General features: G+C 38.7%; 1 protein-coding gene across 5 annotated transcripts in view; it reads left to right on the top strand.

The window, feature by feature from the left end:
• The first annotated feature begins 215 nt into the window (after positions 1-215).
• The window catches only part of ADGRL3 (adhesion G protein-coupled receptor L3), a 938528-nt gene continuing 913012 nt past the window's right edge, over positions 216-25731 (top strand). For 4 of the 5 annotated variants that reach the window (XM_065913896.1, XM_065913892.1, XM_065913894.1 and 1 more), the window contains exon 1: positions 216-1259. The gene's annotated coding sequence lies outside the window, so the exon portion shown is untranslated. The remainder of the gene's footprint in view (positions 1260-25731) is intronic. The other variant, XM_065913895.1, reaches the window with a different exon arrangement.

The raw sequence follows: 25731 nt of genomic DNA, 5'->3' as shown, positions 1-25731 counted from the left end.
GATGCAGATGCCGCCGCTGGTCGGGGTGGCCGCCGCCGCAGCCGCTGCCGCCTCTTCCCGGACTGCTCGTGGCCTCAGCTCCCGCAGCTGCCGCTTGTGACTCGCCCCCTCCCCTTTCTTTCTTCTCTTTTTGCCTCCGTCCTCTTTCTCTGGGTGTGCGCGCGCGCGGGTTGCACGGCTGGCTTTGGCAGGAGCTCGCTCGTGTGTGCGCGTGTGTGAGTGTGCGTGTCTGGAGAGCGCCAGAGCCTTGCTCGCTCGCGGGGAGTCGAAGAAGAGAACGAACCGAAGAGGCGGCGGCGGCGGTGCAGAGCCCGGGGCCGCGCGATGAAGCTCCCACATGCCCGCAGCTGCCCGGCCCGGCCGACGAGCTAATCAGCCACCCCCCGGGCTCGGGGCTCCGCGGCCCCCGGGACGCAGCCCTAGGCGGCCGGGCTCCAGCTCCGCCGGCGAGCCCCCGCTGTGCACCTGGGAAGGAGTTTGTGGGGCCCTCGCTCCGGCTCTCGGCGCAGGTTTCGGGCGCGTGGGGAGCCAGCCCCTCGGCGGCGAGAGAACCTCGAGAGGAGAAGGAGGAGGGTTTGGCGGAGAAGGAGCCACCCCTGGCCCTCGCGGCTCCCCCTACCTTTTCCATCGCTCCCGCTCTCCGGCGGAAAGGGGAGGACGAGGAAGAAGAAGAAAAAGAAAGGGGGTGGGGTGGGAGAACTGGATATAAAGATCGACTGGGGGGATGGTGGCAGATTTTTGGTCTCCCCAGCAGCGTGTTTTCTTAAGCGGCAGCAGCAGCAGGAGGAAAAGCAGCCCCAGCTATGACTGCCGCATGTTAATAGCTGCCGCTGGGGTCCCTCGGCTGCTCCTTGAGCCAGAGCCTGACTCCGAAGTTGTGCAACTGTGGACTGGGAGAGACATTTGAACCCTCCACTCTCTCTGCTCCGTTTTTACTCCCTTGGTGCGTGTGAAGCGAGGGAACGTGAAGGAAGACAAGCATTTGGCTTCCCCCGCCCCCCGTCCCTTTTCTTCATGGCTGTGTAGCAGAAGAAAAGGGGGAAGGAGACTTTTCGTTGTTTCCTCGGCCGGGGTCTCCACCCTCCCGCTGCCTTCTCTGCGCTCTGGTTGTAATTCCTGGACGCGAGTGCTGGGGCTGTCGACGCTGGGGCCGCTCGGTCTTTTGCCCCGGGCTCCATGGTTGGATTGTGGAAACTGCACCAGGCTGCAGGTTGTTGAGCAACTGATGGGACGAGATCAGGGACCGGCGGTTACGAAAGGTAATTTATTCTTCTCACTCTTCCTAATAGTGGTGGCCCCGGCCCGGCGCAGGCGTCTGCGTCCGCGGGGCAGGCGGCCGAGGGGGCGCAGGATTCACGCACTCTCAGCCTCCCACTTGCACACTCGCCCGCACACACACTCATCCAGTCGTGGTGTGGGGCGGGCAGGGAACCGCACGGCTGGTGGGCGCTGGGGCTTGGCGCGGGTTCGAGGTTTTTGCAGCCACTGGGCGGTTCGGCGGCTGAGAGAAACGAAGGGGAGGGTGGCCGGGGAGCATTCGCAGCCCAGCACTCTGGGGGGATAGGAACGGTTTCCACCCCGGGAATTTCCTCTCCTGTCTCACCCCAGTGTCATTCCCCTGGTGGGAGCCCAAGGCAGACCAGGGGGCGCCTTCTCTCTGCCGGCCGGGAACCTGTGCCGCTTGAGGCGGGAGAGGGCTGGAGGACCGACAGGGACCTGGTGAGGAGCTCGGCCCAGGGGTGATGGGGACTGAGGGGACCCTCTCAAGACACCTGCCTGAAGCATCCAAGGGGGTCGCGCTTGCCCAGTTCGTGCCCCGGAGTCGCGGAGCCTCACCACCTCCCCATACCCCGCCCGCTGTGTCCCCTTCACGGGCAGTTTGGTTTGGACCTGCTTGCTCGGGCTTTGTTAGGCGGTTTGGCTGGAGAAAGCGGCTACTTTGGTGGGTGGCCGGGGGCGGCGTGGTGTTGGGAGTGGGCACTGGGCGGGGGTGGGGGGCGGTGTTGCCATCATCAGGCCGGCCGGGGCGCCGGGGCAGCGTGGTCAGAGCCTTGGTGGCCGCGGTCGGCTAGGTTACAGGTAGGAACGCGGGCGCCCCGTATTTTCTCACCAGTGAAGGGGAAGCTCCGGGCTGCGGCGGAGCTTCAGTGTCCCCGCACCCCGGCCCATGGTCCCGCGTCGGAGCTCAGAGGCTCAACGTGCCAGGCCCCCTGGCAGTGTAGGTGGGTGGGTGTGTATGTGTGTGTGTGAGGGGGAGCCTCCGCTACCGGGCTGAACCGGCAGCGGGATCGGCGTGCTCGGGTCTACGTGTGCGCGCGTTAGTGCGCTCCGGGGATGGCCCGGAGATATTTGCCGGGATGACAGAGCTGATGCTACTTGAGCTGAGCTTGCTTATCGAAATCGCCTGGGATCCGCTTAACTGGAAAATCTGGTTTGAGGAGGCCGTGGGGGAGCTAGGGGTTCTGAGGAAGCCCTACTGTGTCCCCTGTCCCCTAGTGAGCACCTCTAAGAGATGCGTGCTGCGCGTGAGAATCTCTGGTGCAGCGCGCGATGCACCCCAAATTGGCCCTGGTGAGGACCAGGTTGAAATAACCAAGTCAAGCCAGCATAACCCTTGGTCCTCGGAATTCTCTGGCCACTCTCCGATAGAAATGTGCGCTGCATAATTTATGGCCAGAGATATCACAGCAATTGGGCGAACTCGAGGCGTGTGAGCCACCTCTGGGTGTCTCCTCCGTGTGCCTGTGTGTGATCTGCCTGCGGTAGTTAGAACACATTGTAAACAACGGTGTAAGCAGCCCTGCCAGTCTCCCTCGGAGCCCGACCTGGTGATGTCTGTTGTGTTTACTTTCTTGGGTGGATTACTCATTAGGAAGTATAAGCCTTCTTGCACCTCTGATTTTACATCCTTTCAGCCAGCTGCTGGGGAAATGAGGAGATGCACAGACTCTGGCAGGAAGGAAAAATTGCCTTCTGTGGTTTGCTCTGAAGTAAATAGGCAGCCTGCTAATTTAGTGTCATATGGGCTATCAACACTAGTTAAAGGATGTCACTGTAGAATCTACAGAGAAATAGTTCTTTGTGATTTTTCATTTGGAGAATGTACTTTATTTCCCTGAGATTAAACAGAATTTAGCTAGATTTCCCTGGTATATTATTCAATCTGTAATGGTACTAAATGACCTAGAGTTCCAGTGTCCAATTTGTCTATATATGGATTATGGATAGAATTGTCAGTTCTTTTATAGTATCTCCAAAAGAGGTTCCCAAATATATGTCTAGGAGTTAGAATATTTGCAGTGAAATATCTCACCTTTGTTTCACTCCGCCTTGTTGTTGTTTTTGTTGACCAAGGGTTAAAAATGTACAAAGACAGTTTTAAAAAGTTGGAGAGCTAATCTCTTTTCAGTTTCAATAATCAGAGACATGAAATTCCTTAGTTGTAGATTAGCCCTGACTGCTTTTGTGTTTGTTGCCCATGGTTTTGTTGAAAGTATAGCACTGTAAATGTAAAAGGGTACTTTGATTCTGGATACCATCATTTCCACATTTCTTTCAATTTTAAGATACTGGCCTCTTGAAACAGCTTAGGTTACCCCTCACTCCCCTCACCAACAAAAGGAATACTGAATCATTGAGGATGCCTGATTTTGATTAAGTTATATTTGTATGGGATAGGGCTAGTGGAAAACTTAGGAAATTGTGATTTCATCCATGAGATTCTAGCTTCTTACATTTTTTTTCTTTCTAGAGGGTGTGTGTTAAAGCCTTTGCCCTTGCAAGTATTTCTGAAGATTAAAGACTACTTGTCCTCTTATTTTAGAAGATCTAATCACAGTGATTCCCAGTCCTGTGTTAGAAGATTTGATCAGATCTGTTCTTTGTTTCCTAGCAGCATGTGTTTCCTAGCAGTCATACATTCCACAGGTCCTGATGTCATTAGAACTATGTCTGTCAGGGTATTGTGCTGTCTTTAGCTGAAGGTGAATGTGTCACAAGTGCCTGAATGCCATTCCCTAGCACTTCTTCATAACTAAATATTCAGTAACCTGCTCTGTTGGTGCGCATGGTTGATGAGACTATTTCTGTAAACTCAGGGCAGGAGAAATGATTACTATGAAGGTTTATGTGAACTATTTAAAAATTTTAGATAGATACATTAGGTTGCTCCAGGCATCCTGGCCTAAAGAGCGATAAGCCAGCATGTGATTTGCTTGATGGGTAAATGCTTTTGATGTCTCATTTTAAGTTGCTTGGTGTGATTATTCTTCAGATTGGGAGCCCTCCATGAAAATATGAATGGAAGGTCTTTTAGAAATGAGTTTCTTAATGATGGTCTTCTTGCATTTTGGAGATTTTAAACATTCCTTTAAAACATTCCTTTGCACAGGGAATAATAGTGAGTATGAGACTTACTGGCTCCAGCTACTGTGCCTGGCATTGTTTCTAGTAATTAGGAAAGACAAATTTTTTATGGACTTGTTTTCCTTTTGATTTCTTGCTGAGCTCTAGCGAAGTTAATCCTAAATAGCAGATTAAAAAAAAAAGTTATCAAATCAAAAGAACTGAAGTCAGTCAAATAATCTAATGCTAAACTGAAATGTTTTTTCAGATTTCATTTGGACAGATTTAACTGCTGGATGAAACTCTCTTTGAAAAGAGCTACCAAGTAGGAGTGATAGTTACTGTTAGAAGTGGGGGATTTTTTTTTTGCCCAGAAATCAGCCAGGAAAACTGCTTGTGTATTTAAAAACAAAATAATTTTGAGAAATGCTATGCAGCTTTAATTTAGCATGATGTGAATGGCTAGAGCATTTGGAATTAGAGGGAGACTATCTTTCCTTAAGTTTTGCAAATGACTATTTTCCCTTTGATTTCTTAGATTTGCATTGCATTCAAAATATGCTCTTGTTCACAGAGGGAGGTACCCTAAAGACAGAGGCTGTATTGTAATTTAGCATTTGTTTGCCTTCAAGGACATGTTTGTGCTTTGATCACTATTTGTCTTTTTCTTTTATGCAAATGAATTTCCTACTAGAATATCCTATTTTATAATAAAATATAAACGAAAACTTTAAAATATGAGTAAGGGCTTCCTGACATATTTCCTTTCTTATCTTTGAGTGTGTGTTATTAGGGTTTGCTGATCAGTGCGAGAAAAACCCAGATTTTTCGTTGATTATGATTTTGATATTGATGTTTATTGGCCAGTGTGAAAGAGCAGTACAATCGTGCCTGTGAACAGCATTTATGAGCCCAAAGGTGTGCACACTGTTCCCCAAATTCTTTCATGTCAGTACCCTGGTCTGAGTGTCTACATGGGCCACTGAAATTAACTTTTCTACTGCATAAGTAACCAGGTGTAATTTTTTTCGCAGAATTGTTAAGTGTGCCCATGCACTCACAAATACAAATATATATAAAAGACTTAGCTGAATTCATTGAAATTCTCCATCTGTTTTTAGAGAGTTGGTGAAAGGAAGAATCCTTTCTGTATTTGATCATAACAGATTCTACGTGTGTTAGTCACTCAGTCCTGTCTGACTCTCTGCAAACCCACAGACTGTACCCCATCAGGCTCTCTGTCCATGGGATTCTTCAGGCAAGAATACTGGAGTGGCTTGTCATTCCCTTCTCCAGAAGATCTTCCCGACCCAGGGATCATCTCCTGCATTTCAGGCAGATTTACTGTTTGAGCTACTGGGAAATCCTAACATTCTGTAGATCTTAATAATTAATGTCTTACTAATGTCTTGTTGACATTAGTTGACTTAAAGCAAGACTTTAGTTAAATATTAACGAATTTCTTCAGGAGTGATTACATATACATATTAGAAGTTGTTAGCATTTGGTCCATATTCAAGAACTTAAATGGAATACTGTTGGTGGTAATCATAGTTATTGTGAACATTATCTCTGGAATGAGATTTGAGTCATCCAAATGAATATTTCTATCTGGTAAACTTCTGTGTCAGTTATTTTGTAGAGCAGACAGCCTTCTCTTTTCAAACTTTATTCTGGAGAAATCTGTGGGTTTTTGAGACCCTTTCAGGGGTACTGTAAGAAGAAAACATTTTCATAATAATGCTAAGATTTTTTTTTTAAACCTTTCAATCTCATACTTTAACAAGTTTATGGTAGAGTTTTCCATAAGGTATACAATATATGATGCCATCATTACTTTGATGGCATATGGCCTGCTAGTGTATTCTTGTGTTTTAAAATTTTGTGAGCTTAACTATTAGTATTTAAATTTTGATGGTTGTAACCAATATAATCAACAGTTGCTTTAGGTCACCAATTTTAAGTGTGTAAAAGGGTCCTGGAACCAGAGAATTTGAGAATCACTGAAGTTGACTTTTCAAGATCTGCCTCCTTTGTATTCAGAAGTTCACCTCACTGGACCATATAAAGAGTCATCTAGGATGAGAAAACAAATTGTTCAAGTTTTAAAAACACACAAGCCAGACGGGTATTTCATTAATTATCTGGCATGTTCACTTCTCCCATCTCGATGTAGAGAGCTTCTTTCTAGTTTCTTTGGTCCCCAGTTAGTGGAATGGAAACTTTAAGGTTGGGGGTCTCCAGCATGACGTGCTGATGGTAGTAAAGGAACTACTGGGAAAATTTAAAATCTAGCCCCAATTCTTGATATTCTGATGTCTGGATAGGCAGACTGCTTGGTGGTGATGAGAAGGAGCCCTGTGGTGTGTTTGCTGAGGCTTGATAAATTATTTGATTTTTGCCAAGATAGTCGATCTCTCTCTCTATGCCTTAATTTCTTGGTATGTTTTCATGGGTATAACAATTGTACCTAATTCATAGGTTTTTATCACTCATAAAATTTAATGGGAAAATACATGCAAAGTGTTTGAAGCAGTTACAGGCACAATTGTAACTATTTGCTACTGTCATTATTATTATTTTCTAGGTCTCATGAGGGGCCCAGGAAACTTTAATCAATTCCCCATGTGACTATGTGACTGAAATTTGCAATATGTGTTATCTCATTGCTTTATAGCATACCTTAAAATGTGATTAAATTTGAAAATTTCATATAAAAGATAATCTTGGCTTTATTTTACCCCTGCACTTGAAAACTTATGAAGAGTTACTGGATGTTTTTTTTTTTTCTGTATAGTAAGAATGAAATCAAACACCTTTTTAGTCTGGGCCAAGTTTGAAGTTTGGTAGAGGATGAATGCCCAATTAAATTGAGATTTCAAAGACCCTAATTGAATATTTATTTATCTTGGGAATTATTAGGGAGGAAATCACTTTTCTGAAGTGATATCAAGACGATTCACTACACTCTTGGTCTGTTAATCACTATCTAAACATCACAACAGGCAATTTTCAGTGAAAAACATCCTTGGGGTAATTATAAACTGCCGTTCTGTTTGTGAGTGGTCATGTGCTTGACGAGTAACAGAAACCCCACATAGAGATTACTTTTAATAGATGCTGAAGTTTAAAGCTGACCTGTAATACTTCCAAATGCACGTTGACATCTATTGGAAAACCTTCTCTCTCTCTCTCTCTCTCTCTCTCTCTCTCTCATCGCTAAGTTGTGTCCAACTCTTGAGACTAATGGACTGTAGTCTGCCAGGCTCCTCTGTCCATGGGATTCTCCAGGCAGAATGCTGGATTGGGTTTCCATTTCCTTCTCCAGGGGATCTTCTTGACCCAGGAATAGAACCCAGGTCTCCTGCATTGCAGGCAGATTCTTTACCAACTGAGCTATGAGGGAAGCCCTAACCTTATAGAGATATTTATAAATTCCATACGTATATTTGAGCATATTTCATGGCTAGTTTTGGAGAAGGAAATGGCATCCCACTCCAGTACTTTTGCCTGGAAAATCCCATGGACAGAGAAGCCTGGTAGGCTACAGTCTATGGGATCGCTAAGAGTTGGACACGACTGAGCGACTTCACTTTCAATTTTCACTTTCATGCATTGGAGAAGGAAATGGCAACCCACTCCAGTGTTCTTGCCTGGAGAATCCCAGGGACGGGGGAGCCTGGTAGGCTGCCGTCTGCGGGGTTGCACAGAGTCAGACACGACTGAAGCGACTTGGCAGCAGCAGCATGGCTAGTTTAATTTCTGACTTAGGGTCACCACTACGAAATGAGGACTGTAGCACTGATCTTCTCCAGCTCATTGGTGAAACCTGACTTTTTGCTGGAGAAACTATACCATGCTCCTTAGATGGGCATATCTGGACAGTGTTCCTGACTATGAACTGCTTAGAGATAGCCTTTGGAAAGAGAGACAATTGAATACAGTCTCAGATCTACAACTTTATAGCTACATCATCTCTCTCTGTGAAATAAAGGTAGTAAAGTCTGCATTGCTGGTTTGGGGTGAGAAATAGGAAATGAGCAGAAAAGGACCTGATAGAGTGAGCATTTAATAAATGGTACCTATCATTATTAGAGTAATATTAGAAATGTCCTTTGCTACTGGTATTAAGAAAACTTAGCTAAATCAAATATCATTTTTTTTTATTGAAGAGTTCTTGATGAGCTATGAAAATCAATAGCATTTTCTTAAGAAGTTGAGAAAGGTTTCACATGCATTTTTGTCTTTTCCATGATCTTTCCCTCTCTCTTGTTTTAACCTTTTAGTAAGTACCTATTTCTTTGGTCTTCCTTGTAATCTTAAAATGTTGTATGTACTTTGCTACTAATTCTTCCCCCCTCCATCATAATCCTGACAGGAAAATATTTTTGACAGCCACAAAGTGCTGTGTCTGAAGATTGACTTTAAATCAGGTATAAAATGAAAGTAGCAATTTAACTTAAGACATTTTAAATTAAACTCCTGATCGTCTTTTCACATGGCGTCAGCAGCTCTTTAAGCTTTAACTGCATCAGAATATTCTACATGTTGTAACTAAATCATCATAAACTTCTAAGATTTAAGGATTTCCCATATTTTTTAAGGATTTATAATCTTAAAGTTTAGTCCTCATAAGATTGCTATAAATGCAGATGAACCCTTAAGATTCAGATCCCCAAATTGTCTTAAAGACTAGAAGTGTGGGAGGGGTCATAAATAAGTCCATGTTTTAGAATGAACATGTGTATTTCAGTGACAGTTGCCATTAAGAGAAGCTATTAAAATGTGTGACTCATATCTAATCATTCAGAATTTATGTTAAAACGGAAAGAGTACAACATGGTTGGTGGTAAAAATGAATGAAATAATAAACTGCACATTGGACGGCTGACTTGCTAAATTGTACCAGACTTAAGTGTTTTAAAGTATGACTCAAGAAAATGAAAGCCAAGTAGAAACGACATCTCCTTCTGTTTGATCAGCTTGTGTTGGTGTTTATGCATCCCGCAGAGGCAAAGTGTGTTACTATTCAAGACAGCCCCAGTAGCTCCACAGTAGCCTAAGCCTGTGAGAATAGGGGAGAGACTTGAGCCCAGTTTTTGATGTTCTGCATGGGTGGGTAACCTGAATACTAAAGTGCATTCCATTGACAGCTGACCCTCTAAGAGGGCTTCCAACACTCTCTTGTTTTGTTTTGGTCCCCCCTCCCCATTTTCCTTTCCTCAGAGTTCTTCCAAATACTTTTGGATAGAGGAAATGGTCCTGACGGATGGTTCTTTTTTTGTATGATATTTTATTTCTGGCCAGAACGGAAGGGCTCAACTAGTTTACATTTCTGTCTCTCTCTTTTTTCTTTTTTTCATATTTTCGGTGTTCTTGATATGTCAGTGGCTGATGGTTGTTTGAACCTTGACTCAGAATACTGATCATGACTTCAAGGAGTAGACAAAGAGTCTATTGAGAAATAGGTTTCTATTAGCATGAGGCATGTGTATATCTATAGACTTCTTTCTGCTGGCTTTAACTGTTCAGTTGAATTTTTCTGTTGAGTTTTAATCATAATGTTAGCCATAGTTGACTTTGGAAGAAGAGCTTAGGAAATCCATTTTCTTTTAAAATAACATACCATCATGATTTGAATTTTAGGTATATTCAATTAAATTTCACTTTACTTTTCAATAAATTTTATGTGTGACAGTTAAATATTATTGTGCAGTCATTCTAAAATGCAGCATAGTTTATAACATCTCACTTGATGCTATATAATATATCATACCATAATACCTTAGTTTTCATGGTTACATATGATAACCATCATATGATATATCATATGATAACATCACTGTATGATAACATCTTGGTTGTCAAATGGACTTAAATTCAGCTTAAATGATTTAGTAGAATGGGTGTGCATGTTGTTTTTCTTTTAATTGCAGACACCTTCCATTAGCTTTAGGCCATAAATGATTAGGGGGAAGTTTTTGTGTTTCTCACCTAAAAAATCTTGGGGAAGGATGGAGGTTTACCTAGGCATCATAAAAAATTAGCACCTTGACTACCACTCGGATTCCGTTCCAGTCTCATGACTCAGTGCAGACTGCCTCTTTTCTTTCTCTCTGGCTTCACTCTGGATTCTTAACCTTTCACCACAATCTTAATTAGGTATTCAGCTTTAGATCAATCTATTATCACCAGCTTATGGAGTCAGTAAGAACACTGCAGTTCCTCTGTGGATGGACTAATATCTGGAAGGAAGAAAGATTCAATTAAGAGAGGGATATTGTTGACAGAAAAAGGTAGAGGGACTGATGAAACCTGAATGTCCACTGTAGTGACCCTTTGTTAACTCATATCAGGCATTAGGAGAACTGATTAGAAAAGCCATTTAAAAGGGATGCATTCTTTTCTTTTCAGTAGCCAAAGTGATCATGGAAAACGATTTCCTTTTACTTGACTCAGAAAACGCAACAAAACATGCAGATCAAGGGAATTCAAATTTTCAGATTCAAGAACATCTGTGAAACTGTCTAATTTGTCCAGGCTGTCCATGTCTGAAAAGCCATCAGATATCTGCAGATATCATTTACATAAACAGTGTGTGCCATTCCATCATTTGATGACAGAGTTGCCATCCCACGGTGCCGAACAGGGGACACTGCAGACAGATTCCTTGGTACACAGAGTGCTAACTTTTTGCTCCTCTTCCTTCACAGTGCTGATCTTACTGGTTAGATCGTTTAGGCATCGAGTCCTAAAATCCAGGTGAAAAATCCCCTAAGATGTGCCACTGGGCATGGAACTCATGGTTGGGTGAACTTATGTATGAGCTCCACTAGCCATATTTAGATGGTCCTTACTGAAAAGGTACAAATTGTTCCTAAACCAGAAATGGAAGTTTCACAGAAGAAAAAGTTATCCCAGAAGAAATCAAAGAAACAAAAACTTATGTCATGGGATTAGGTACAACATAAAATAAATGCAGGTAGAAATAAAGGGAGAAAAAAATGGATTTAAAGATATAAATCCACCCATCTGTTTGAAACGTCTAATTATTTTACACTTGCTAGTGTACTCATATGTCATGCTACTGATGGGAATATATTTTTATTCAAATTAACCTTATGTTTAGAGGCAGAATATTCAGAAGTACATCATGTAGGATATTTCAAATAATTGAGTATGGATAGCTTTATTAGCTAAAGCATCCAAAGAAAATATATCTTCAGCGTATCCACTAATAATGTTATTGAAATGATAGACATCTAATTTGGATCCATTATCACAAAAATTAGAGCCCAGGTAGTGTTTAATCCTGACACTTGACCAGCTGAAGTTAAATGGGGCTTGAGAGCTAGTATTTGTGTAAGATGGGAAATCTTTAAATTTACTGTGTTTTATGTTTTCTTTATTCAAACAGAAAGTTATTGTTGACTTTTCTTTTAAAATGACCAACTCGATATAAATTGCAACATAGGAAAATTTGGGAGAATTTTTAAAGGTTGATAGAAGTCTTAGTTAGAAGAATTCCTATATACTTTCCTTATTGTTGTGTATCTTTGAAGAAGAAAGAGTCCTAAAAATTAGTAGGCTGTCAGCATCTTATTTTTATGATCTGACACTATTAAGCAAACTTTGGGAGTATTTCTTTTTGTGGTGCATTTGATTAAAGGTGTGATCTTATCTTGGTGAAATAGCCTGCTGGGCTGCAGACACTAGTATTCAGAAATGAAATTTGCTTAGAGCCTCTGAGCAGACATTTATTCATTGAGACCCTTACTGAATAATGGATGATAGTGAAATTGCAGGAGTGTATACGTGTGTTTTCTTGCCTGAATATAAGGGTTGAGATAGAGCAACAACAAAAATGCAATGGTGTATGAAAGATAGCATTAGGTTTATAAGTGAGAAATTAACCTACATCATTACAAATGAATGAACTATCTGTGTGGAGGACTCAAAAGTATCACTATGGTGTGCTAGTCCATTTGCCTTGTTTCAGTAATCTTGCTTTTCTGCTATTCTCTCTTAGCTTGGTAGATGTTATTCTGGGATTTGTGCCACAATCCCAGTGTATAACCTTTATGTATGCTCTTTTGATTCTACTTGGGTGCCAGTGATAGCAGAATTTTCATTCCTATTCATTCTTCCTAGTGCAACTTATTCTACATTCTCAGTGATCACACTTAAAAAAAATTTTTTTTTCCTATGGCACGTTCTCATGTTGAATAATTGTGAAATATAGTGATACATAAAGTCAAAACAGAAATCAACCAGTATATCATAATATAACGGCACATTGCAGTGTTCACAGAGGTTATGTCACACATTTTTAGGCTGATTATCCATGTATTTATCTATGTATTATCTGCATTGTATGTATGTTTGTGTCTTTGTTTTAGTAGAATTGAGATTAAACTATATTTGTTTGTATAATTCTCTTCAGGTTCCCAATGGCATTAATTTTTGAGAGCATCATTTTTAGTGTTGTAAGATATTCATTTTGTAATGTGGATACACTATGATTTATTTAAACATTTCCTGACAAATTCCCTGGCAGTCCAGTGGTTAGGACACTGTGCTTTCACTGCAGGGGATGTGGGTTCAATCCCTAGTCAGGGAACTGAGATCCCACATGCCACACAGTGTGGCTGAAAATAAATACATAAATTAAAAAAAAATTAAAAACAATTAGACATTTCCTTATTCATGTGAGTTGTATTTTCGATGATAAATAACATGAAACTTGGCCCATTCTCTGATGATTTTTGCAGCGGAGATTCCTTGAAGTACAGTTATTAGGACAAAGAGTAAATAATGACTTTGACTTTTACTACTTGGTTATAGTAATCCATATGCATCACTGTCTAACTGATTTTCTTGGGAAATTTTGAAGAATTATCAACTGTCAATTGTGTAGAATTAGTAGTTATTAACTTTTCATTATTTATAAAGTTAGTAGCAGTTGTAATAATTACCAAAGTTGGTTGCTAATTCTAAAGAATTACTAACTCATATCAATGTATAAAAGCTGAGGTCAGTAAACTGCTCGGTAATAAAACAATGAAATTTACTGGCTATTAACATTTAAATAGGACTATCCTTAATGTCTTTGAATTTAACTTAATATTAAGATAAAACCATGCAGTGAAACTAATTTATGAAGAATTAAGAAATCCACCATCCCATTTACGTCCCCATAAAATTTCTTAGTTTTGTTCTCTGCTCTGAATGGACTGAATCTCTCAAGTTCATCTATAAACATCAATTTTTAACAAAGCTCTTCTTTTCCAAACCTCTCATGGAACAAGAAAATTGGTGGACTAGATTTGGGCTATTCTAAAATTTAAGGATGAAAAGCAGGAGTAAACTGTCAGTAAACACATTTACAGTGATTGAAGGTTGCCTATAAACGGAGAATGAGATCAGTAAAGAAAGTAACTGACAGAACAGTATGGCTCATAATTAGTAAATGTGAGCTCAGTTTTTGCTAGGCTTAAGTTAAGTTAGAGATCTGTCCATTGGATAAAGAATGAATATAAAATGTTAACATGTTCAGTAGCACTGAAGTGAAATAGTAGAGGAAAACAGTAGGTATGTAATGCAAATTTTTATCATTTTAACAATAATGCCAATACCTACTGAGTTTAATTTCATTATTTCATTCTTTGGTCAGAGGGACCAGCTATTCTATTTTTAACAGTATCTTTGTGATTTCTGCATCCAGTCATAAAGACATTTATTTAGAGTGCACTTCCTAGCAGTCAAGTTGGAGACCAGTTCTTACTTTACTTTCTATATTTTCTTTAAAAATGTGTACCAGAACATATTTATGGGACCGAGCTTAATACTAAGTTAATAATGGATGTATATCTGCATGAATGTGCTTTATGGACCTAGAAGAAATAATTGAACATGAAAGCAGTTTTTGAAGTTACTGTTGCAAGGTAAATTCAAGTGCCATTGAAAATTGCTTTGCACGTGCAAGTATAAAGACATAGAAGGAATCCTAAAAGGCACAGTCTTGCACACTTTGGTTCCTCGAAAAACATTAAAATGTTGGTTAGCAACTCCCCGTTTACTAATCAATGGCTATGAAGTTTCAGTTATGCAAGATGAGTAAGTTCTAGAGCTCTGCTGAATAATGTTGTGCCTGTAGTTAATAATATTATATTGTCTGCTTACAAATATGTTAAGAGGGTAGATTTCAAAGGTTCTTACCATAGTAAATCTTTTTTAAAAAGTGACAAGTCTGATGACTATGAGCACATAGCCCCAGGCCTCCTAGAGCCTAAAGACTGATAACGTTAACTCCTGTGACACCACCCTGTTACCTATGTCAGAGAATTGTATCCATTCTGATCACATACCCTGTGACCCCCATTCCCCACCTTTGCCTGGCTTTTAAAGGTGCTTTGTTAAAACCCTTCAGGAGCTTGAGGCTTTTTAGGGCATGAGCCACCTCATTTCCTTGCATGGCCCTGCAATAAACCTTTCTCTGCTCAAAAAAAGAAAAAAAAAAAGTTGCTTGTCAGGAATTGAACTGACTTGCCCGAAGTAAGATGACTGGTTTATTGCATATGCTGCCTTTTGTCGAGTGCATGCACTGATATACTTAGTGTATACTGAGATGTATACTTCGTGTTTCCTTTTCACTCCTTTTTTTTCTCACATGGCTGAATTTACTTACATAAAATTATTAGAAATTATTGTAAAGTTTAAGCATTAACTTGCATTTAGTTCTATATTAATGATCTTTCAGTTCAGTTCAGTCGCTCAGTCGTGTCCGACTCTTTGCAACCCCATGATCTTTACCCCAAGTAATAAATACACATGTAGAGAAATAACAAAATACAAGAACATAATGTATATTAATGAGAAGCAAAGCGATAGAATAGCAGAAGCTTGAGAGTCAGAAGTGCATGATTTCCAACCTGCTCTCTGTTGTGACTCTGAAAATGTGACTCAGCCTCTCCATGGCTTCATGTAAAATGGGGGTAAAAATAACGCTTACCTTTCTAAGTTATTTTGAGGATTAAATGAGATGATAAACATAAAACATATAGCACACTGATAGCTTGTATAACTTGTGTTAATTTTTCATAGATTTTTAAAGCGGATATCTTCTTTTAAGTGGGGCTCTAAATCATTCTGCTTTTTCTGCAGTTCTCAAAAGACCAGCTTTATGAAGTCATTATTTTTGTCATTCACTATGTATTTGTTAGCACCAGATGTCTGCATGATGCTGGGGATGTGGAGCATAATATGGGAAAAAGAGCCTCTGACTTTCTTGCACAGACATAGAAATAAAGAGGTATTAAGCAATGTATCTATCATGAATTGTTAAAATTCTGGTAAGTGCTACAAAGGTCAAGTTCAGGATACTATGCGATAGCAGCAGGATCAGACCTTGTCTCAGTTGACGGGGTGAGTGAGTCTGCAAAGACTTCCCAGAGCAAGTGACATTTGAACTGAGATATGAAGGTTGAGTAGGCAGCCCTAGAGAATGTGCTGGTTCACTGCTTCCTTCACATTCTGTCATCAGGAGAGCTCATCACAGACCCAAGCATGTTCAAGTGGAGGAGGTTAATAGAGGTGAGTAGAGGGAAGAAAATCGAGCATAGTTACCCTGATTTGACAGTGGAGACAACACATTACAACACACCTGAATTTTTCATTTTACCTGAGTTAACACAGAGAATGGTTTAACATCAGTTGTCTGGCTGTGATGCTAAATTTCAGAGTGTCATAAACTGTCTAATGACCATAAAGTATGATCAGGCACTGTAGATTTGAAATGAGGAGGGCACTTAAAATCTGTATGGACACTGTAATCAAGATTTCCTAGTTTAGCTTTAGACACGTGTATCTCTGTGTGTGTGACCGGGAGAGAGTTTTACTCCAGAGGTTCTATCCTAGCTTCTCCCCCTGCTCATTATCTTAGAAAGTATGTGGTGTCTTTGGTTCTGAAACTTTAGAAATGGAGGAACTAATTTTAGGAATACCAGTTCTATAGTTTGGCAGTGGTTATAACTCTTTTCTTGTCAAAGAACAGTAGTAAGATATCAATATGGAAAATGATTGTTAAGAGAGATATGGTATAATCATTTAGTAAAGACAGTAGATTTTCTCTAGCATCTCTCCACTGTGAGGATTAAGCTTGTTATTTATTTTTTGAAAGCTTTCCACAGTATATGATGATAAAACTGGTTTTATTGTTATTTAGAACAAATCATTGAATGTTAATAAAGTAACAATGAAGTATGTTCTAGAAAACAGATGATATTAGTTTAAGAGTCTGTGAATGAAAAGATAAATAAGTGTGGTTTAAGAAAATTATCTTAGTAGAATAAAAGAATTAATATAGGAAAAATGCTATAAGAAGATAGTGAGTTTGGAATCATTAATCTTTTGCATCGGTTTATCACCATTTTACTTTGTACTTCCTGTATGATAAAATTAAATAGACTATTGTTAGAGATTAGAAAAGGAAAAGGAAACTAGTGAGAATAATTGCCCCAAGAATCTCAGGCACTCCAGGTAAAAGTTTTTCTCACCCGACCACTCCCTGGAGGATTTGTAAGAACTGGCAAAGCAGACAACCTTCTTGCAGAGGGGATCCTCCAGTCTTAAGGCCTAGAGTGAGGTTGGCGCTCAGCTCCTGTGAAAAACTCAGGGAAGGTTCTAGTAGCTGGAGCATCAGGATTGAGAGAGGCATGAAATATAGCCAGGGGAGTAAGTAGAAGTCCAGAATTTATAGGTTCCTTTTTTTTTTTTTTTTTTTAAGTTTTTTTGGATTTTATCTTAGGAGAAGCAGGGTAATAACAAGATCAGATTCTCATTTTACAAAGATCATGTTGGCTCTTCTGTGTCGATGTCATTGGGGGAGGCTTAGAGAGGGGACGTGAAGAGACCAGCTAGATGAGAGTCTAAGCTTCTGCCTCCCCCCTCCTCAGATGGGAAGTGTGGTCCAGAGCTTCGCGTGTAAGGAGGGACTCTGTGCTAAGTGATGTCCCTTTGATCTCTAATGCGCTCTGCTGTGCTTACTCACTCAGTCGTGCCCGCCGCTTTGGACCTCAGGCTCCTCTGTCCAGGGGATTCTCCAGGCAAGAATACTGGGGTGGGTTGCCTTTTCCTTCTTCAGGGGACCTTCCCAGCCCAGGGATTGAACCTGGGTTTCCTGCATTGCAGGAAGATTCTTTACCTTTGAGCCACCAGGGAAGCCCAAAGTCATTCAAAGGAATTTCAGTTTTAATGACACCTGAAAAGACAATAGTATAGGTTTATTGCAACACTGCAGTGGTGTGATAGTCTGAGTGACAAATGCAAAAATGTAGACTATATATTATTTAAGAATTTCTAAGACATTTTACCCATTATATACTTCATTAACAATTTAAATACTATATTTCCCCCTTGTATTCTGTTTTCTAATTTCCCATAGCACTTTTAAAATATATCTTTTATAGCATTTATAACACTCTGCCATGGCTTTTGATTATTTGTCTTCTTGTCTTACACTTGTATGGAAATATAGTTTCATTTATAGTTGGGACTGCTTTTAGTCTTTTGATAACCTGATTATGTAAATGGAGTTTATATTTTATGTTGATAGGTTATTTTTTTTAAGGATGGCGATATAGTATGCTAGGTAAGCATCATGTGTGAAATATATCTTGGATGATTTAAAAACATTAATAGTATAACCTTTAATAACTTGACTGTGTCCATGAGACTTAGTGTTTTAGAACATAGACTTCTAGAGTCAGATGAACTTAAGTCTGAACTTTAGGGCTGCATACCAAGAAAGAGCTGATCAGTGGTTTAATGATATCTATTTCATAGTAATGTTATGATAATTAATTTAGTTTCTGTTATATAAGGTTTGTATATAAGGTTTGTATATATATATATATATATGAGTCAGATGGGAAAAATAGATACTATCATGCTTGCATGTAGCAAGGAGTGAATCAAGGTGGTTCAAGCCATCTCTTTTTATCCTTTAATCCCAAAATTTTTGCAACATTGACATCACTTTACATGTTGTCTTCAATCTTCGTGGCCTTCCATTTGGGATTATTTTGCTGTGTCCCTTCATATATACCATACTATGTTTTTTTTTTCATCTCTGACTTATTCTGAAAGAAATGATTATTTAGCAGTTTATGAGATACAAATGGAAGCCTAAAAATTTTTTTTAAATTTGAATAAAGTTGCTTATTTTAAAAAGGGAGAGTTTAAGAAAATAGCATTACTCTCATAAAGAAGTAACTCTTAGGGAGGATAAGGGATGAACTCAGTGTTGAATGGAATATAGTTTTATAAAAACCTGAAGCAATGGGAAATTATAATTAGGTAATAGTTACCAAAATTAGTGGTGGTTTTGAGAAAAAAGTGTACAGTTAGTATGCATAATAAGAGCAGTATAGTTTTCAAAAATATTTTGTAGCCAAGTATTCTGAGAACAATTGCAGATGTGTAAGAACTAGGGCTGGGTACCCTTTGTACTTAGCTTGTGAGAACTTGCTCTTCAGAGGTAGCCTTGTAGTGTATCAGTACTTGTATCCTCATGAAGAACTGCTATTTCAATTTAAGATATTCTCTATTCTCTAATTGTACCGGGTAGAAGAGTTGCAATTCTAAAACTCTCTTGACAACTTAAAGGACTTTTTGAATGAAAGTAAAAACCCGAAGTTCTTCTTCTGGGTAATTGAGTATCTAATATTATTTATAATCCTGACTGCTCTAAAAATGAATTAGTAATTTTTCCGTAAGTTTTTGAGTCTTTCATTGGAATTAATATTTTCTTCTGTAATTGTTTTATTGTTTTTTCTGAATGTTGTATTAAAAAGAACTGTTAAACACAGAATGACATAGTTAAGCATATCAAAAAAGAACTTATTTTGAATAATTTTGGGTAATTGTAGCAAACCAGATGTTGCTAAGTTCTTATTTAATCAGAGATAAAAAATATTCGCAATATAGTTTTGTCTAGCTGTCAGCTTAGATAAATGAATCCATTTCAATCAGCATGTTCCTAGTGAAAAAAGGAGAGGATATAATAACATTTTTCTAGCTACATTTGTTGAAAATAAATATTAATCTTCTATGTGGTTAAAACCATGCTGTGCCAATTTTATCATAACCATAATTGAGCAGAAGCCATTTAGATTTTTTATTTTTATGAAGTTTGCTTCTTTTTCTCCTCTGGAGGCATTGAGTTAAATTCTACTTTTCATTTAGATTATATGTCCATGTAGGTTTGTGTTAATCTTATATTGTCTTGAGGCTACTTGTTAAGACACTATTGGGTGATTTATTCTCCAAATATAATGCTGTGACATGGCCAAGTTTTTTTTGTCCTTCCCAAACCTAAACTTCTATCTTTTTAAAAAAAGTCTGTTGTAATTCTTGTGAGAAATTTAAATATTAATACTTTAAAGATTCCCTGTTCTCTTTTGTTCAGTAGCTTTAGTTAAGACAAACTGCATCTTAAGCTGTGCTGACTTCTCAGAAAATGATGTATAAAATAAAACACTAAAGGAAAACAAAAATCAAGCTAATACAACAAAATAAAATAAGATATTAGGCCAGGAAAAATAATGTTAATTTCAAGCTCCATTAGAAGTGCCAGTGAGAAGAATGGCAGAAAAGGATGATAGGTATCAGGACCAAGTTGGTATGGTTTATATGTTTTTGTCTTTTTATTGTGCAGTCAGGGAAGGTGGAAAGAAAATCTCAGACCATAAAGTGAAAAACATCTTCTTAAGAAAGTATCAGCAATGTCATACTTTCCTGTACTAATAAAAGTTTTGAATTTATGTGCTGTCTTAAGGGCTTCCCAGATCGCAGTGATAAAGAATCCAGCTGTCAGTGCAGGAGATGCAAGAGACTTCAGTCTGATCCCGGGTTGGGAAGATCCCCTGGAGGAGGGCATGGCAGTCCACTCTACTCTTCTTGCCTGGAGAATCCCATGGACAGAGAAGCCTGGTGGGCTACAGTCCATGGGGTCTCAAAGAGTCTGACATGACTGAGCACATACACACACAAATACACCGGGCCTCCACTATTGTTGCATACAGGAGTTGTAGTGAGGGGTTTGATATTATGGTTGTAATTGTTGATTTTTGTCAAATATATGGAATGCTTGTAGGGAAAATTGTTGGAGCCTTCTAGATGTGGCTCAGAGGGTAAGGAATCTGCCTCCAGTGCAGCAGACCCAAAACATCTATGAGCTGTAATAATTGCCAGAACTAATTGATTGTTCCAGTTTATGCAGATGCTTGTCTAGGCAATTCATAGAGGAAATGTAGAAAATAAAGATTGAGTTGGAATTTTATTTCTGCCTCTAAGAATAATCCTTAAGGATGTGTCTTAGATTATTATTATTATTTTTTTTGAGTCAAACTCTTATTTCAGTTTTATTTGTGTCCTTTTCAGAAAGCAAGTTTTAAAGTGTTCTTCTTAATTGGTAGTTAGAAAATTGGTTGGAAACATATCACAAAATTCTCTTTGGAGAGAGATTGGGATGCCAAGGAAGAAGGGGGACATCATAGGTATAATTTTGTCTCCTTTTGCTTTTATTATGGCAGTTTGAGAGAAGAGCAGAAAGCACATTTAATGGTCTCTCTGTAGTTATGACTACTGCGTACAATATGAGCAGTGAGCAGAGAGTGATGCAGAATTGTCCTTTTATGGATTTCTCATTGGTCTTCCTGCTTCAGTGACTCTGAGAGAGAAATAAAGCAACTCTCTTTGCTTCTCCTGGAACACAGTGGTTTTGAATGTAGGTGTAGAACCAGATTGGTGAGTGGTGGTGTCAGTCAAATGCCTCTACTTGTGGTTAAGATTCATATGTCAACAATTGTGGGTGTTTTGCCCACACACTATGGGGTAACAACCTGTATTTGATTTTTATTTTCTTCCTACTGTGCTGAGGGTGTGTGTCTGAGTGTTTGTGACTTACTGATTGTTTGGGCAGAAGAGTAGGTTTCTTTGAGGTACCTTGTCATTCTTATACTGTCTAGTTTCTGCCTGCCTCCCAATGCCTTTTGAAGCACAATAGAAGTGACAATCTAGAACCAAACAATCAGCTTCCAAGGGCAAATGCAAACAGATCCCAGACTTTAAATGTTTCTGAAGAAATCTCCAAATATTGCAATCAAAAATGTGATTTCACAAAGTACTAGGTAAGTGTCTTTACATTTGCTACCCTCTGTTTTAAAATTCTCGCTGCGTTGTTTTAAGTAGTCAGTACATTTTTCACTCATAACTTTTTTTGTTGTTGATAAATTATAACTTATTTTTAAATACTGTTTAAAAATCATGCTTTAATTTTTTATTTCCAAAAAGAATCTTTGCATGAATATCTGAGTGGAGTCTCAAAGATGGATCTGATGAAAATTTCATATCTAATAAGCTGTCTTTATCATTACTCTTTTTTTTCCAGCTTTGGGAAAACTTTAAATATGTATATTTTCTATAGTTATAATTTTTGGGGTAGACATACATATCTAAAGTTTGTTTAAGAGCCTTTATTTAGGTCTTTGTTGACAATGTATCTTACATGAATGTGGAATCCACTCTTTTGTTCTTTTAAAACTGATTACAATTTGATACAGTAGTGGCCAGAAACTTGAAATGTATGGACGTTCTTCCTGTATCATGATATATGAGTCATTTCCTGACTGATACTATGGGCTAGAAAACTTCCAATCAAAGCCACCTTCCGGGAGTTGATAGCCCTGTGGCTGAAAGGGCTATGTAAGACTGAAACTTTTCGGAACATGTCTTGTTTTATGTAGTTACTGGGTCAATGTCTGGTTTTCCCATTTCTCCCTTTTCTATCTCTTTGCTCTTAGGGACATTATCCTTTCTGCCTCATCTTTCTTAACCTCAGTGCCGTCCCCAGGCAATATAATATCATTTGACTGTCCTGTGCTAGGGAAAAATAGTCCTAATACCATAGTCAGTGTTTCTCTGTGCAGGTAATTACAAATATCACCTGTTGTTCACCCTAGCTGTATGTAGTTTCATATATTTGAATAGGCATCTCGTTTTTTAGACATCTCTCTTTTTACTTCCTCTGCTCTTTTAGTGACATCCAGTTTAATTCCAGAGCTGAGCTTAGTTCATTCTTAGAGGAGCAAGTCCGTTTCTTCTGAGACCTAGTCAACAATCAGAATTGGTCTTCCAGCAAGAACTCTGGCTCATCCAGTTATTTGGATTCAGTCCTATGTGTCTGTTTCCTTTCCTGGCCCATGGTCAGAGTGAAAATCCATTGACTGTTCCCCTGGTTTCATTTGTTAATAACATCTTTTGCATCACTGTTTTCTACCGTCTTGTTACCTGATTTTATTTTTGCTAGTAGCTTTCAAGTTCTCATTTTTCTCTGACAGTCTCTCAGAGTGCTCCCCACCCTTATTCTTTGTCTCCCCCAAAATAACTATCTAGAATTTATAATGACTCCTCATTCGTTATAGATGAGTCACTTTGTCTAGCTTAGAGTTAATTCTCTATTGTTCCTTTTCAATTCAAATATTAGCATAAACATTAACGTTTCTAAACCCAATTATAGTTATCATGCTTTCCATCCAATCTTAGCACAACTCTTCCTCTTAGCTTGGTGAGGGGTGTCTCAGTATCTAGTTATCCTAGTGGATAAGCTTAAGGACCACTTCTTTAAAAGAAAACACTGAGAATTTATATTAGCAGTAACTGGACACACTTTAGAATTTGTAGCAGTAAATAAATCATTTCACTTTGAAGTGTGGGAGATAGGAAAAAGTCTTTTTTTTTTTTTTTTAAAATATCACATTGGTTTCCACATGGTCAGAAATCTCTTGTTTTCTGTGCATGTGTGATTATTTTAGCTTCAGGGTCATTGATAGAGTTGAGATTTTGATGTGGAGTGGATAGTAGAAATTCATTCATTTTATGGGACTCATTTTAAATTTATGATTTTAGGTGAAATGCAAATACCACTACTTAGGTGAATAATCTCTGAATTATAAAGTAGGATATATTTGATCTTTGTTTATTTGCTTCACTTTATGAGAAGATGGAGGAGGTGCAAACCCTGAGAGATTTTGTACTTTGATTGCAAATTGCCTAGCAAACAACTAGAGGGACAGCTCAGATGGGAATGTGGCATGAAGTTGTCATTTCAGCTCACTCTGGAGATATGTGGGTGTCAATTAAAAAAAATTAATGGAAGGTGGATAGTCTATAAAATCCAACTCTTGTCTTCAATCCTCAGAATAATTTAAAGGTATATGAAATAGAGCCTCATTATCTTTGTAAACTGAGATTATTTAAGCTCAGTGAAGAAGCAGCAGAAAATATACCCTTCTGAGAAACCAAATTTGACTTTTAGGTATTCAAAACTAGATTATTTTACTAATTTGTGCTTTGGGAGCAAGTTATATATCAAAATGATAATAAAATATTTTTATTTAAGATTTTGTTTTCTGGAGTCCAACATGAATGGCAATGCTAGCACATAATACATGCTTCATAAACGCACATTGATGAATGAAGAGGTAAAACTTTATTTTGCCTTAGCAAAGATATCTGGCAAAGATGGCGTGGGGAATTTTAAACTTTTCTTATGGCAATGTATTTCCTGTAAGTGTTTCTTTTCTTTCAGAATTATATTACAATCCTAATGGAAAAGTATAATCTGTTCTTTAATTCTGCCCTTCGCTGAACTGAGACTTGGAATTGTATAACTAACGAGATAGAGTGTTTTGCTTCTCAGGTTCAGATGTAGCACTTAGGTTTTCATTTTTCATTCATGGCTCTGTCTTTATAAAGCCATTCCTTTGTCAAAAATCAAAGGTTAATAAGCCCTAATTGTTGAACACAGCCAGTAGAAGCTATGCTATGCTGGTGTTCTAAAGCTCAGAATATTTGAAATGGTCTTCATTTGATGTTCTGTGACATCGGGACTGCTCAGCAAACTACTCTAAAATTTTCTGTTAAAAGAACTGGCAATTTTCTTAAATGTTTTATTTTGGATCAATTCAACTTAGAAGTTGTAAAAATAGCAGGAAGAGTTCCCATATACTCTTTAATTGGTGTCCCCTAATGTTACTGCTACGGTTTAAAGGTGTCCTAAATTTCATGTGTTGAAATCCCAATACCTAATGTTATGGTATGAGGAGGTGAGGCCCTTAAGAGGTCTTAGGTCATGAAGGTGGAGCCTCATAATTCCATAAATCAATGGAATTAGCCGTCTTATGAAAGAGACCCCTCAGAACTCCCTAGCCACAGTGAAACTACCATCTATGAACCAGGAAGTCCTACCAAACACTGAATCACTGCACCATGAACTTAGTTCTATCTCCAGGACTGTGAGAAATAAATTTCTACTTTTATAAGCCACTGACATCTCTGGTATTTTGCTGTAGTAGGCTGAACAGCCTAAAACAGTAACTATAGTTCAGTTATCAACTCTGGAAATTAACATTGGTGAACTACTATTAACTAAATTCTGAGCAGATGTAAAATAGCCTGTGCAAAGTGAGTCATGTAGCTAATACATCTTTCAGGAAAATCTTTCAAATAGGTAGTAATTAGGCAATGAAAAGAGTTATTCAGGTAGTCTTATCTAGACATTATTTGCTTCATAATACTGTTTTGAGAAAACTGGAATCTGTGGATAAGATTTTGTACATTTGAAATGTAATGCAGATGTCTCAGATTCACACTGGACATACTACTTTTTTAACTTAATTTTTTCTTTCAACCATACATGTATTAATTTTAATTTGTAAATATGTGAAAAAGAAGCCAGGCTGACATCAAATGAGTAGAAATCAAAAATTTAGAATGTAGTTTAAAAAACTTATTTCAGCATCAGATATTTATGTGAGGGCTGAATAATGTGTGGAAGTCAGAATGTCCAAAGTATAGGTTATGACTCTGGCAATAGCTAGTTATGTGATATTTGCACCTTCCTGTGTCTCTTGCAAGTTGGGAATACTAAATACTACATTAATAGTGTTAAGATTCATGAAACTATATATCTAAAATTCACAGCACCGTTTGGTCCACAATAAAAGCAATAAATACTAATTTTTATAATTCTTTAAAGCAGGCATCATTTTAGGATTTTAAATCACTGTATACCATATGACATATTTTGAGGGAGGGTCAAGGACCAATTAGCAGAGGTGTCATTGTTAGGTAATTAGAAGTTACATTGTTAAATTTTAGTATATTTTTGTTATTTTCATTTTAGCAAAAGAAGAGATTTGTTAACTTGCTATTGAATGAATTTAGAAAGTATCATAACATGTAACTGTTTTATCCAAGAATGGGTAGATAATCAGGAAAATTTAGGAATAAAGAGAAGTAGAGAGGTGGGGATAAATTAGAAGTGGT

The sequence above is a fragment of the Muntiacus reevesi genome, chromosome 22 (assembly GCF_963930625.1).
Source record: "Muntiacus reevesi chromosome 22, mMunRee1.1, whole genome shotgun sequence".
In the NCBI taxonomy this organism is placed as follows: Eukaryota; Metazoa; Chordata; class Mammalia; order Artiodactyla; family Cervidae; genus Muntiacus; species Muntiacus reevesi.
The sequence above is the reverse complement of the archived record's forward strand: the minus strand, read 5'-3'. Positions and strand labels throughout refer to the sequence as shown.